Below are 14,607 nucleotides of genomic sequence, written 5' to 3'. Positions count from 1 at the left end.
TCTACCCTCAGGGGAAAGAGCATTTTGGACTCCCCAGCCTCCATGATCCAATCCTTAGATCCAGTCTTTATAGGTACACATCCCATTGTTTCTGTTTCTCTGCAGAACCCTGATTCATACAACACCCGTCCCATGTGTTTACATAGTGTCTCGGCTGCTTTCATGCGACAAGAGCACAGCTGAGTGTTGAAACGGGGACCACAGGGCCCGGAACACTCCAAATATTTACTATCTGGTCCTTTACAGAAAAAGTTTGCTGACCCCTATTGTTACGTTTATAACCATTTTATCATTCTAATTACTCTAACAGTGTGGAAGCCGATTTTCTTGGGGAAATCAGAGCGGGATCACCCCCCTCTCCTAGCCTCAGTCTTCTCACCTGTCAGTGGGTTTGTATCACCTCCCGGCCGCGGTTCCTTAAGACACCCCTGGATGGCACCATTTAAAGGCCAACACACTGTAGACCCTTTCTTCACCAGGGGCCCAGAGTTCCTTGAAAGGGAAAGGCCTGCTGGCCCTCTTACCTCCTCCTGATATTTCTACATTGTAGTCGGAGGGCTCCGAGGAGCGGCCAGCATCTTTATTTAAAAACCCAGCATGGAATAATAATGGCTTGATTTAACATCGCAATTACCTCTCTGAGCACTTTATCGCATATGATTATCCCTATTTGATAGAAGAGGAAATGGGAAAAGGTAGAAATGAAGTCACTGGTTTAAGGTCACATCATGAGTCAGGAGGGAAATGGAGACAGAACTGGGACCTCCCACACCCTGGCCGTGACCCCAGCAAGCGCTGTGCTGCTGATCTGTGCCAGGCCCAGGGCCTCCCGTGGACCCTCCAGGGCAGCTTCCAGGTGGAAGAGCGGGGACCACGTGACAGAGCGCCCCAGGCCCTGAGCACCTGTGTGGCAGAGATGGGATTCTGAGTCCGCCACAGCCCCAGTTTAGGGCACAGTGACGGGCCTGTATCTCAATGACTGCTTCCTCCTCCCCTCAGGAGGATCCGGTAGGCTGAGCACTAAGCCATTTACTCGATGGGGAAACAGAGACTTGGAAAAGCAAGATGACTGGGCCAAGAGGCCGGGCCACAGGGAGCAGGCTTAGGGTCTGCCTGAGACTAGTCCACAAACCAGCCTGAGCTCTAGGCACTGGGCTCCCCCCACTCCAGTTCACGGTCCTGAAGACAAGGCTGTTCTGGGACTTAAACCCCCCTGGAAAATACATAAAGTTCACCTTTGTGGGTTTCCAGTGGGCTGGCCAACAGAGTCCCCCCAAACTGGAAAAAAGTGTTTTTGTTAGGCCTTTAGAGTCATTAACAAAGAATGGATGATCAATCTGGGGGGACGGGGGGGGACCACCCTGCAATTCACGGTCACGGTGTTCATTAAGTGTATTTTTGAAAGAATGTTATTTGAGAGCAAGATTCCTATGGAACTCCCACCCTTTGTTATGGGATGCGATTAAGAGATGGGGAGAAAAGCAGTGGACAGAGAGATGGAGGTGAAAAGACAGAGAGAGAGAGAGAGAGAGAGGATGAGTGGGAAAGAGAATGGCAGAGAGTTGCATATGGAGAGAAAGAGATAAAGACGCCTAGAAAAGCAGAGAGTGAGATGACAGCCCATGTGGGAAAAGAAAATACACATGAGAAGCAGAGATGGGGAGGGGGCGAATGGGAATGAGAGGGAGAAGGTATAAGGAAGGGGAAGGGGGAGGAGAGGGGAAAAGAAGAGGGATAGAGAGAAGGCAGAGAGGAAGTGGATCTTGATCAGGAGGTTGACCTACTATGTGACTCACAAACACCAATTCCCTCCTCCCACGACCCTCTGATCTGCCCTGTGTTTCTAGTGGCCGGTGGACCAGTGACCCAACCACATAATAACTGCTTTGTAACCTCTTGTCAGGTTAAATCAAACTGTCCAGTAATAGGCCAAGGGGCCAAATGCCTATGGGCACATTGCCCCCTGGTGAACACGCATGCGGCCTGCAGTGACCACTCTAGCCAAGAGAATGTCTGGAAGGATTCAGGGAGAGGACTCCAGAGCCAGGAGATGTACCTCGTGGCCTTGGGCCTTTACCCTGCTGCCAGGAGCTTCCATCTGAGCTCCGGCTGGAGTGATTAATGACGTCTAACTTCATAGGACCCAGGGACACCTCTCCATCTCCAGGGCCTGATCCTGGGCTTACCTGGGTGTCTCCAGCAACGTTTACTGCCTGCCACAATGATGGCCAGCTCTGTCTCGCTGAAATCGTTTTAGCCCTTTTTCGGACCCAGTGAGATTAACCAACATTTATGGGCTGGGATGAGGGACAACGGTGAGAGATAATCAGCTAGCTGACTGCACTTTCTCAGACATGCGTTGGAATCAAGCCACCAACTATTGATCCCACTCAGAAGATGGAAGACATCTAATAAATACAATAATTGTGCAAGAATGACCCAAGAGGTGGGCCATGGGCGGGGAAGTTAGGAAGGATCGATCAAGAAGAGACTTCGAGATCCTGCGGTGGCAGCTGAAGACATAAAATCTTCTGTTGGTGTGGAGAGAAGGGGGTGGGGTTGGGAGAGGAGGGCCAGCCCCCCAAACAGAAATGTTAGACCTTAGATCATATTTCCTGGACGTAGCACACAGCATGATGGAGTGGGATGATCAAGGATGCTATCATAGGTTGGGGGAAGGGGAGGGCTCCAGTTCTGCCGCTTTGGACAGTGAAAACTAGAGCGGTCACACTAGCATTTCCTGAGTACCTACTAAATGCCAGGCCTATTACTGTATCCCATGGGAACCTCCAGTAACCTCAGGAGGTGAATATTATTGTCCTTACTGCTCAGGGAGCGCTACTGTCCCCAGTCACACAGCAAATGAGTGGTAGGACCGGGGACCTGAACCCAGCACTGTCTCGGGTGTTATGAGACATACAGAGGTTATATGAAAATTCCCCGCTCCTCAAGAGCCTAAACCCTCCCCGCGTGTCTAGGGGATGGCAAATTTCTCGAACAGTTCCAGAGCTGGTCCCTTTGCCCACTCTGCTAGAACGTGCTGGGTACTGCTAAGAAGACTCTGAAGTATCCCTCTTCCAGCTGTAGCGGAAACATGGGATTCGCCTGCCACCCTCTAGCTCATCTGGGGCAAAGCCGTGGGCTTGAGATCCCTTCAGCAACCTCCCCCCAGCAGCACAGCTCGCCCTGCTTGGGCTGCTGCAGCAGCTCCCCCACGCAGATCTCAAAGCCTGGAGATAAATGACCTGCAAAAATAGAACAAAAGGCAAGGTGGAGTGGGACGGGGTGGGGGGGGAGGGAGGGGAGAAGGTGAGGGGAAAAGAGATAGAAGGTGCAGCGATGGGAGGGGGAGCAGGGGAAAAAAATAAAGAGAAGCAGATTGACATTCTGAAACGTTTTTGCAACGGATCGTAACTGGAAAGCCTGTCAAATTAGAAAGACAAGCCTTGGTATATTTTCCCAACCCTTGGAAGAAAGACTCTAACGAAGACTTTCGGTCTGTGGGAGGGGAACTGAAATCAGATCCAATAACCTGAAGAGGTCGTTTCCTTGGGAAGCTTGGAGGCTTAATAAGGAATGTTCGTAAAGTTTGGAGAGATTCTAGGTAAAAGATACCCAGGAAAAAGTACGAGGTCACAGAATTTACTATTCAATCTTGGAGTCACAGCAGGCTTTTTTTTCCTGAAGCTCACCAGCCTTTCTTGCAAATCAAACTTTGAGATTCTATAATACTTTCTTTGAATGCGGATACCTTTACCGGTGAGAAAATGCCTTTCCCATCTGAGTTTCCTCCCTGCTTAACCTTGACTCCTCTGGCTGTAATTTACATGAAAGCAACAAGTCCTCTCAAAGTAAAATTGACAAGAAAAATCCTGCTAAGCCTGGGTCTCCTGGCATGTTGTCACTTTCTCTCCCCATTCCCCTCCCAGCAAAACAACCCCAAACTTCATTTCTGTGTAAAATTACATCATAGGAAGCCACTCAAGGCAGCACCCTGTCAGCGATTAAACACGATCCAAAAAGAATGAAAAGGCTGAACCTGGCTGTACCTTGATGTACACGATACATGGTAAATGCCAGAGCCCTGACGTCTCATTAATGTCCCCAAGCTCTTGTTCTTAAGTCCAGCGAGAATCACTGACCTTTAAAATTACTCTGATTAGCTAAACCTCTCCCTTCTTCCACCCAGGGCATCCCGTTCTCGCATGGGCACCACCATGGGGAGGCAGCCTCCCAGGGAACGAAGACCCCCACCTCCGGCCGAAACCGGGGAGTGGTCCTCTTGGGAGGGAGCGACCCGTCTGTTTAAGACAGGGCTGTACGGAGAGGGGAATTCCAAAGAGCAGTCCATCTCAAACTGATACGGCTTTTGTAAACTAGCCTCATAACTCTTATTACCTCTGCCAGATAATCAGACCCAAACCGGAAATTCCCCAGCCCAAGCTCCCACCCTCTCCAGGTTCAGAGAATCAGGAAAAATAAATAAAACCAAGAGAGAGGGTTCCAACACCCTCTGGTTATTACCTGTGCTCCCCTTTGTCCCTGGGCAGCTTCTGGCCGAGCAGGTGGGAGGGTGGTGGCTGCAGGTGGCCGGAAGACCCAAGGATGGTCCTGACTCTGGTCCAGAAGGAGGTGCCAAAGGGGTGGCTGTGAGCACAGCCAAAGCCCCTTAGAATGGCAGTTCTGGTGCCTCAGCCCCGCTTTTATGGACTAGAACCTCCCCCTGTCGCTCAGTCCTTGCTCAGCACAGGCTGCTCAGAGCCAATGGGAAAGTAGCTCAGAGCAGTCAGAGACGCAGACCCCTGGGCCCTTCAACTCGAACTCCCTGGGCCCAGCACAATAGGCTTCTCTTCGTGACCGAGCGTGTGGAGGAGGCAGGCAGCCGCGCTGGGAGGGGGTGGTTTCTGGGTGTAGTGCTGTTTGTCACTTGAAATCCGGCCACTTCAGTCTTTGATGCATTTCCAGGAGAGTGTCACAGAAAAAGAGAGAGAGACGTGGGGAAGGACAGAGTGAGGAAGAGTTAGAGACACAGAGAGAGACTCAGAGAGAGAGACAGACAGACATATATAGAGACAGAGATAGAGATATAGAGACAGAGATAGAGATAAACAGACAGACAACTAGACATAGAGACAGGTGGAGACAGAACGAGATGAGAGAGTCAGAGAGAGACAGACAGACAGAGAGACGGATGGACACAGACAGAGGGAGAGAGAGTCAAAGAAACAGAGAGCAAAACAGAAAGGTTCAGAGAGAATCAGTAACAGAGAGACTGTGTCAGATGACAGGGAGGGATACAGACAAAGCAGGGGAGAACGAGTCAGAAAAACACAGAGACACAAGGAGAGAGTCAGCTCCCAGAGATAAGGAAGCCCAAAGAGACAGGTAGAAACAGAGACAGAGGAAGAGGGATAAGGAAGTCAGGACACAAGACAAACTCAGAAGCCACACGACAAACAGATGCAGAGACAGAGGCTGCAAGAGTCCTGTGAGAAGAAAGACAAGAGGCAGAGGAAGCCAGCAGGGGCGTGCGTGGCCCTGTGTTGTGTGCTGTGGCAGCCGCGTGCATGGCTGGTGCCTGCGTGTGCTGGAATGTTTTTGTGTGTACATTTGCCTGCAACCGACAGTTGACTCCGGTACATGCCTGAGCTGGTGCCAGGCACAACCAGCCCTGGCAAAAGCACAGCCCTTCCCCAGCAGCCAGGAGCTGCGGTTTACTTTTCTCTGGCGGCAACACAGAATGAATATCATGAAATCCTCCTCAAAATCTGGGCCACGATGTGCGTTTGCACGCACTCCAGGCGGGGAGGCAAACCCCCCTCGTGTGTACCTTGGCCCCATGCCAGCAGCAGCTTGAAGGCTGCACTCTTCATGGCTACAAATACCTTCCAGAACATAGGGGGATCTCTGAGTTTGGAAGAGAACATGCTTCTCCCGTCAATCAACAGCAGATAAGCAGTTTATGGTGGGTGGCACGGCTGTTTCACAAGTCAGGCAGGGGCTGCCCATTTCGTGGGTACCTATGCTGCATCGGGCAGTTAGCCAACCTTGCTGGGTTTAATCTCCATGACCTGGCCAGGTAGTGAATATTATTCACATTTTGCGGATGAGGAAAAAGAGGCTAGAGGGCTGAGAAACTTGCTTAAAGACACACAGCAAGTAAGTCACCAAGCGAGGATCCAAACCCAGGTTCATCTGACCCTGCTCACTCCCTCACCCTTCCTTCTCTGGGAATGTTCCTCCACCTGCCCAGTATAGCAGAGGCTACACTATTTAGGATGTGGATTTGATTCCCAGCTCTCGCTCACCAGGGGAGAGACCATAGACAAGTTTCCAGCCTCAGCTCCAGTTTGCTTATCTGTAAAATGGAGATAACAGTATCTAGATCTTGTGAGGCTGAAACAAGAGGACGTGCGACACAGCACATGATGAATGTCCCATGACCATTGGTCTTGATGATCAGTGATGTCATTCCCACTCTGATGCACCACACTTCTCCAGGGCATCGTCCTCTCTCTACACCTGGTTCATTACAAGCTGGAAGATGCGAGGGGCCATTCACTGGGCACCTACTACGTTTCAGACACTTCTGCACGGTTCACTGTACACTCACAACAAGCAACAGGTGGTCTGCATACCGCAATGCATCCTCAAACCGATTAGGCAGCTGAAGTTCAAGGAGGCCCCAGACACACAGAGAGGGAGAAGGAGTTGAACCCAGCCCTTCGGGCCCCAAAGCTCGACTCCCACACATCCCCCTCCAGCTTTGAGATGAGGACTCCCTCCTCCCTTCCAGAGAGGACTCTTTGGAATCTGATCTTGTCCCCCTTTCCTTCCTTGTCCCATTTCCCAGGCAGCATGTAGGGTCTGACAGGCAGAGGCAAAGACCCCAAGTACCAGGCCATGGCTGTGGCCGTGGCCGTGGCTGTGGCCCCAGTTCAGGGACTGCCTGGCCGTACCTCAGGCCACCTCCCTTCCTGGCGACCCAGAGGGCTTGGCTAGAGAATGTTCACTGCCACCTGGGGATCTGGGAACTGGGGTAGCTTCTTAACCCCCAAAGCCAAATCCTCACCCCAGCGGCTCTCTGTCCTCCTTACTGTTCACCTCCTCTTCCCCTCTACCTCTATAAGCTCTTGGTAATAACCTCGAATAGAGAAAGGCCCTAAGATATGGGGTACCCATTCCCGGAAGCCAGCAGGCACTGGAAGAATAGAGGCGTAGGGCCTCTCTTGACTATTATTCATCATAAAGAGAAGTAAAAACAGCAAGTGTAGAGATGCTGCAGAAAATCCTGCTTTAAGTCATTAATGTTTCATATCCTTCACCCCCGAGTCTATTGTCAGCCGCCAAGAGCAAATGGCTCATTCACTTGCTTTTCCTTTCCTTCTGCAACGTCCTTTACACACACGCAGGACAAGGCCAGGAACAGCCTTCTCCCCTAGTCCTAGAGGAGTTCATCCTGAAGCTCACCCCCTCCAGGCTTGGCGATGCTCTGTCACGTCGCAGGCCCCACGGCAGCAGCACGTGGGATAGGAAACCACAGAACTGGAACAAGCTCACTTGGGCTCGAATCCCAATGCCCCCGCCGACTACCTGGTAGTGACTGGTGGATTCCTGGCCTCCCTGAGCCCCCGAGTCATCTGGAGACAGGGGGACGGCACCCGCCTAATGCAGGGTCAGGACTCACCTGAGCTCTGCCGTGTCCTCAGGGCACACGTCTCTGATTGAGATCTTGATGTGAACCAAAAGCAAAGGCTGAAGAGAAGGAGGTATTTGAAACCACCAGCCCTCAAACCGTTCTGTTGGGGAGGAATAAGGAAGAACTTGGCAGAAGATAGACAAGTGAAAAACTAAAGCCAGCTTTTCTTAAGGCCGCCCTACATGCCAGGCCCTGTTGTCAACCATTCACGGTTATTAACACACTTGATTTTCCCAACAACCCTGCAATTAGATGCGGTTCCCACCCCGCTTTACAGATAAGGGACAGAGGCTGCGTGAAGGTACGAAGTGGTGCAGCTAGAAAACGGCAGAGCCCGTGGACTCCAGGCTGTGCCCCAACCTGAGCTGTATTGCTTCCCAGCTTCTCCCCACCCTGGTTCCGTCTCATTCACAAAGATCTGTGTATTCCCTTTATCCACCTGTTGCACTGGAAGGTGGGGACAGCTGATGTGGTTCACTCGGGAGGATTCCAGTGGAAGTTAGGAATTTAGTCCCCACCCTCTGCTCAGCTTCCAGTCTTCACGCCACAGTGTGCCCAGTGCGGCTCTCAGAGGACCTGCACCAGCTGCTGGCTATGGGAGCCGCGTCTGTGTGTGGCCCCCACGGGACAGAGGAAGTCAGAAGCTGTGCTTAAGATGTAGCAATGCTCAGTCTCTCTCTCTCTCTCTCTCTCTCTCCCTCTCTCTCCCTCTCTCTCCCTCTCTCTCTCTCTCATACTCAGTCCAGGTTGGGGGGCAGATGTAGTAACAGGCCATTCCTAGAGTTATGACGAGTACAGGACTGGAAGGAGACTGGGATCACTGTGGGAACACAGAAGAAGGGCTCCCAACTCAGCCCAGGGGGGGCCTGGGGAGGAGCAGAGTCAGGGAGGTGAGAGCCAGGTGAACTGATGCAGGAGTAGCAATTGTCCAGGCAAAAGGAGGGAAGGGCATTCTGGGCAGAGGGAACAGCTCAGGCAAAGGCCTGGCAGCAAGGAGAGTTGAGGAGAAGTCATCGTTGACCGCCCTCTTTCTCTGGCCCCACATCCAAGTCAGCACACGTCTTCACTGTTTGTGGCTCCGTCGCCCGGGGCTGGCCCCCATCACTTCTCTCCTGGATGACTACCCCAGCCCTGTGTCCTCAGCAGCCAGAGAGGTTCTTTCAAAAATGTTAACTCAGATTATACTACACCCCTGTTTAAAACACTCCAGTGGTTTTCATCCCACTTGGAATAAGATCCACAGCCCTCACCTGCAGGTCCCGTTCTCTGCCCACCTCTGCTTCCTGCCCACTAACTGCTCTGCAGCCACCCTGGCTCCCTGCTGCTCCTCAGACGCACCGAACACGTTCCTACTGCAGAGACTTTGCACGTGCTGTGCCTTCCATCTGGAACACCCCTTGCCTTCCTGTTCAGTCCATCACTTCATTTAGGTTTTGGCTTCGATGTCACTTCCTCAAGCAGACCCCCTGCCCACCCTTTGCCCCAGCAGTCCTGATCCCTTGCCCAGCTCTATTTATCTTCACAGCATTTGTCCCTGGCTGATATGATACATCAGTTTGTCTGATTATCACCTGTACGCCCTGGTGGAGTGTAAACTGTGAGGGCAGGCACATTGTGATGGGGGACGTAGAACGGTACAGCTGCTGTGGAAAAAATGTTGGGTGGTTCCTCAAAATGTTAAATATAGCACCACCATATGGCCCAACAATTCTGCACCTAGGTGTATACCCAAAAGAATTGAAAATAGGGACTCAAGCAGATATTTGTCCAACAATGTTCTTAGCAGCATTATTCACAATAGCCAAAAGAGTAAAACAAACCAGCGTCTGTCAACAGATAAATGGATAAACAAAATGTACTCTACGTACAATGGACTATTATTCAGCCATAAAAAGGAATAAAGTTCTGACACTTGCTACAACACGGATGAACCTCGAAACATTATGTCAAATTCATAGTGACAGAAAGTAGAAAATAAGTTACTACGGGCTGGGAGGAAGTAGAAATAGTGAGTTATTGCTTAAAAGGCACAGAGTTTTTGTCTGGGATGATGAGAAAGTTCTGGAAATGGAGACCGATGATGGCTGCACAGCATTATGAATGTACTTAATGATACTAAATTTTACACTTAAAAATGGTGAAGATGGAGGGGGCAGGAAAGGCCTTGGGGAAGCAGGTGCCTGTTTTCCTGGTGGAGGAAAGCTCTCCAGTAGCAACGAGAAGGCAGAGGAAAAGCTGTGTTTCCTTTTCTCAGCCAAGAGTGCAGACAGATACCAACAGCTGAGCTGATGAACTGCAATTGGAGAGAACTTCCCTTTCCCAATGGGCCAAACCTCCCGTCCTCTCCTGTTTCGCCTCGGCTGGCAGCAGGACTTCATCACTGTGGCTAATAGCTTTCGCACATCTGCTTGACGGCCCTCACCCTACTGAGTCACCTCCATGTGTTACGTCATCTCATCCTTATAGCAAACCCCCATGGTGGGTGTGTTATTGCCTTCTTCCGTCAGAGGAAGACACTACACTCAGAGATGCAGTGACTCAGCTAAGGGCACACAGCCCTCAAATGGAAAAGAACCCAAGCTCAAGTTAATCTGATGCCAAAGCCCACGCTGTGAACTCCTACCTCACTGATGCCCAAGAGCAACACATGCATAAATGCCATTATTCACTGTGCCAGGCACGATGCCAGGAAGAAATGGTCTTTAATAAGCTCTCAGCAGCCCTCTGAGGGAAGCACTGTAAGTTCCACTTTGCAGGTAAAGAAACTGAGGCCCAGTGAGGTAAAGTGAGCTCCCACGTAGCACAGCACATTAGGGGTGAAGCCAGGACTTGCACCGAGGTCTGTCTCACTCCAAAGTGTGAGCCCCTCTCTGCTGTGTCACATCTCCCATGATGCTCCTCTGTCACTTCCAGCCACCTGGGAACAGGTCCTGAACCAGAATCCAACCAGCATTTGGCAAGAATGGACACCTGTTTACTGTGTTCTGAATCCTGAACTACAGGCCTCACATTCACGACCACACACGGGGCCCCCTCTTGACCTCAGCCACAGTGCAACAAGAGGTCAGTGATGGGAAATGTTTCTGCCCAAACGAAAAAGGGAAAAGCCTTAAATCTCAAATCACTGAAACCTTATCACAGCCACCGTGTATCAGGTGCCTGCTGGGTGCTAGGTATTGTACTTTCCCTAAAACACCTCATTTATCCCTCACAACAGCCCTATGACATAGGTGTCATTAACTCCACTTTGCAAATGGGGAACTGAGCTCAGGGCAGTGCAGTCACTTGCCTGAGGTCGCACAGCCAGTAAGTGGTAGAGCCAGGAGCGTCTGCCTCAAAAGCCAGAGCTGTTTTCCCTCATCAAGCTGCCTCTGCAAAACCATCAGTTCTGAAATCCCTCCAGAGAAGCCTGGGCACCAGCAGGAGGAGAGGTCCACCAGGGGATCCCAGATATTAGACCTGAAATGAGACCCTTGATCTGAGAGCTGCCCCTCATCGCCCACAAGCTCCACCAGACACATGGTTCCTAATATCAGCTCTTAAGAAGGGAGTTTCTTTTTGCCAAAAGGCAAGGTTAAATTGCTTTTCTTCTTAATCTATGAATCTCACAGTTTCTCCTAAATCCTCTTGAACTGACAGGTTGCTACCTTTTCTGCATTCATTCCACAAAAAAACGCTCCCAGAGAGTAGCTGCCAGAGGCCAGGTTCTCTGCTCAACACTGAGATGCATGGCTGAGAAGACCCAGTCCCTGCCTCCGGGGGCCGCAGTCTGGAGGGGACGACAGAAAGTAAACAGGTAATTTCAGCAGCACGTAGGAAAGTCTGAGATAAGGGTGACTGTGGAATCACAGAGGACAGGTTCCCAAGTCAGCCTGGTGGATCAGGGAAATCATCCTGGAGCTGGAGACCGAGGCTGGGTTTGGGAGACTGGGTAGGAGTATGCCGTGGTGATGGGTCAGGTGCACTGCAGAAGCAGGAGACATCCCTGGCTTTTATAAGCAAAAAGAGATTCAACATAGGGAACTGGGAAACTTTAACAGGTGTTGGCTGGGGGAGAGGTGGGTATGGAACTGCTGGAGGAGTAGACTGGGCCTCCGGGAGCGCTTCCAGAGCACTGCAGGGCCTCCAGCCACACAGCCAGAAAGCAGGCCAACAGGACGCAACCCCTGCCTGTCGTGCGTTCACGAACCCACCACCACCTTATGACCCAGGGGTCTGGAAGCTGGGGCCAGCCTCTCAGCACTCCCGGGGGTAGGCACTGGGCCCTGAGATGCTGCTGCAGGACCCCCACACCCCCACGACTACTCTGGCTGGACGAAGCGGCCAAAGCAGCGGCAAGACGGCCTCCATTTCATTCCATCACGTTGGTCGCACACAAGTCTAGCTATTGGCAGAACGTTAATTTGCACCCAGAACCCTAGCTGCACAGGAGTCTAGGGAAAATAGTTTTCACTTCTGCAGTCCAGGAAGGTACACAATAAAGAAGCAGAAGGAGGTGGGATTGGGAGCTGAGGACCGAGCAGGCACGTCCGCCGCATAGAGGAAGGAAAGAAGAAAAGTGCCACAGGCCCGACGGACACACATCTCTTCCGCCCCCGCCCCCACTTCCCCCGCCCCACACCCCCTGCCTTGAGCCTTTTTGCAGGTCAACACTCCCCAGGTGGCGTGGGAGCCACCCACAAAACTGCTGCCCCGTGGCCCACCCTGTCAGAGCGGGTAGAACCCACCAGACTAATGAATCCAAACTGTGATTTTAGTGATGGGGATACTGAGGTCCAGAGAGGAGGAGCTACTGTCGTAAGGCTGCTCAACCACGGAAGGGCCAGCCGGGCCTAGAACTCAGCTGTTGCCACCACATCACTCCGCTTCACATTCTGGGGCTCGCCCTGCCAGGGCTGGGGCTTGGCTGGAGCTGAGGCAGGTGGGAAAAGCTCAGCCTCTGGAGTCAGACCGGAGCTCTCTTCCTGGCTCTGCTCCTCCCAGCTGCATGGCCCCAGGCAAGTTACTTGAGCCCAGCTGCCTCTTCTATGAGCGGGGGCATAGTGGTAGCACAGAGCTGTGATGAGAACCCAGCTAATATATGTAAGAGGACATAGAGTAAGTACTCTCTAATGGAGCTAGTATGACTAGTTCTACAATACTCTTGTTCACTTATAAACTGCTATTATTATTATTAATAGTAGATAATCTTCCCCAGTTCAAGAGGAAAAAATTGTAAAGGTTTTAAGTGGTTTAACCTTCATTTCTTTTTCTTCTCCTACATCACAGCAGCATCAAAACACCTGCCCTGTAACTGCTTGCATCATCCTAGCCCACCGACACTTATCATTTTCCAGCTACACATCGAGATTCCTCCCCTCATAAAGGTCCTCAGAAATATACACCCAGAGACCCACAAGGATCCTCAGGCCCACACGCATAGAGTCACACCAAACACACACTGATGTACACACACACAGAGAGGAATGGACAGATAGTTAGACACACAAACTAACATAATCATGTACACAGATTGTTTTCACCAGCCAGCACTTCCAGACACTCTCTCTCTCTCTCTCTCTCTCTCTCTCTCTCTCATACACACACAGACACACACACAGTCACCACAGCAGCACACAAGCAAATAAACCCTCTGAGGCACACCTCACGCCCCCAGTTCTGTGGCACATCCAGGAATATTGAAAGTTGCAGGAAGGGCAGCTGGGAGGCCCTGTTTCTGGCTTCCCTTTGAATAACTGGTCAGCGACAGCTCAGGGCTCCCCACAGCCCTTGTAGAAGCGCCTTTATCAGTCTAATTCCTAGTCTTCAGCCTGGGATCCAGCTCAGATAAAATAATTAATTTTCCATTATAGCCTCTCTCTCTCTGAGTCATCCTTACAAGTCCCTGGAATAATGGCATTTAAGAATGGAGCTTTCGGGCTTCCCTGATGGCACAGTGGTTAAGAATCCACCTGCCAGTGCAGGGGACACAGGTTTGAGCCCTGGTGTGGGAAGATCCCACATGTCACGGAGCAACTAAGCCCTTGCGCCACAACTACTGAAGCCTGCACGCCTAGAGCCCGTGCTCTGCAACAAGAGAAGCCACCGCAGTGAGAAGCTCTCGCACCGCGAGGAAGAATAGCCCTCGCTCTCCGCAACTGGAGAAAGCCCGCGGGCAGCAACGAAGACCCAGTGCGGCCAAAAATAAATAAATAAGTAAATAAATTTATATATTAAAAAAAGAAGAGTTTTCTGAACACCCCAAATCCGTACAGAAAAGTTCAGCTCCCTTGGTGAAGCACTTACGTGCCAGGGAGGGTGCATGGAGAAATGCAGTTTCCACATTTGAGAAAAGTAAGTGGGAGGGAATATCAGACAGCAGTGCAGTGCAGATCATCATTTAAGTAAAATCCCCGCAGGGCTCCTTGGCAGTGTTAAATCACTCTGTGCCTCTGTGGAGGTGTCTCAAAACAGCTTCTCTCCTTTCTTCTGCTTTACCATTGAGAAAAACAGTGTGGAGTAGTGGAAACATGCTGGGGTTTGATCCTGGGCTCGAGTCTGATCACCATTTCTGGACTATGTAGCGTACCTCTCTGAGTAACAGCTACTTTGTCAACAAAGATTAAGAGCAAGGGTTCCAGAGTCAGACTGCCTCGCTCAGTCCCTGACTAGCTGTGTGATCTTTAGCAAATTACTTAATCTCTCCGGGCTTTAATTTTCTTACCTTTGAAATAGGAATAATAATGACACTTACCTCACAGGGTTTTTGCAAGTATAAATTAATACATGTAAAATGCTTAGGACAGTGCCTATTACAGACTCAGTGTTCAATAAGTGCTTGCTAGTATTCTTATCACTGCTACCTTCCAACATTGTTGGGAGGATTAAGAGAGATTAAAAATAAGACTGTGCCGTGGAAGAAGCAGAGA

General features: G+C 50.9%; 1 protein-coding gene across 3 annotated transcripts in view; it reads right to left on the bottom strand.

Annotated features, from left to right (window-relative positions):
* The window catches only part of PDYN (prodynorphin), a 100,628-nt gene that overhangs the window by 8,970 nt on the left and 77,051 nt on the right, over positions 1-14,607 (bottom strand). Inside the window, exon 1 of one of the 3 annotated variants that reach the window (XM_060284615.2) lies at positions 4,525-5,533. The exons of the other annotated variants lie outside the window; for them this stretch is intronic. The gene's annotated coding sequence lies outside the window, so the exon portion shown is untranslated. Of the gene's footprint in view, positions 1-4,524; positions 5,534-14,607 lie in introns of those variants that run through there. 3 annotated transcript variants of the gene reach the window in all.

This window comes from Globicephala melas, chromosome 15, assembly GCF_963455315.2.
Source record: "Globicephala melas chromosome 15, mGloMel1.2, whole genome shotgun sequence".
Lineage (NCBI taxonomy): Eukaryota > Metazoa > Chordata > Mammalia > Artiodactyla > Delphinidae > Globicephala > Globicephala melas.
Note: the sequence above shows the minus strand (reverse complement) of the source record. Positions and strands in the feature narration are given on the sequence as shown.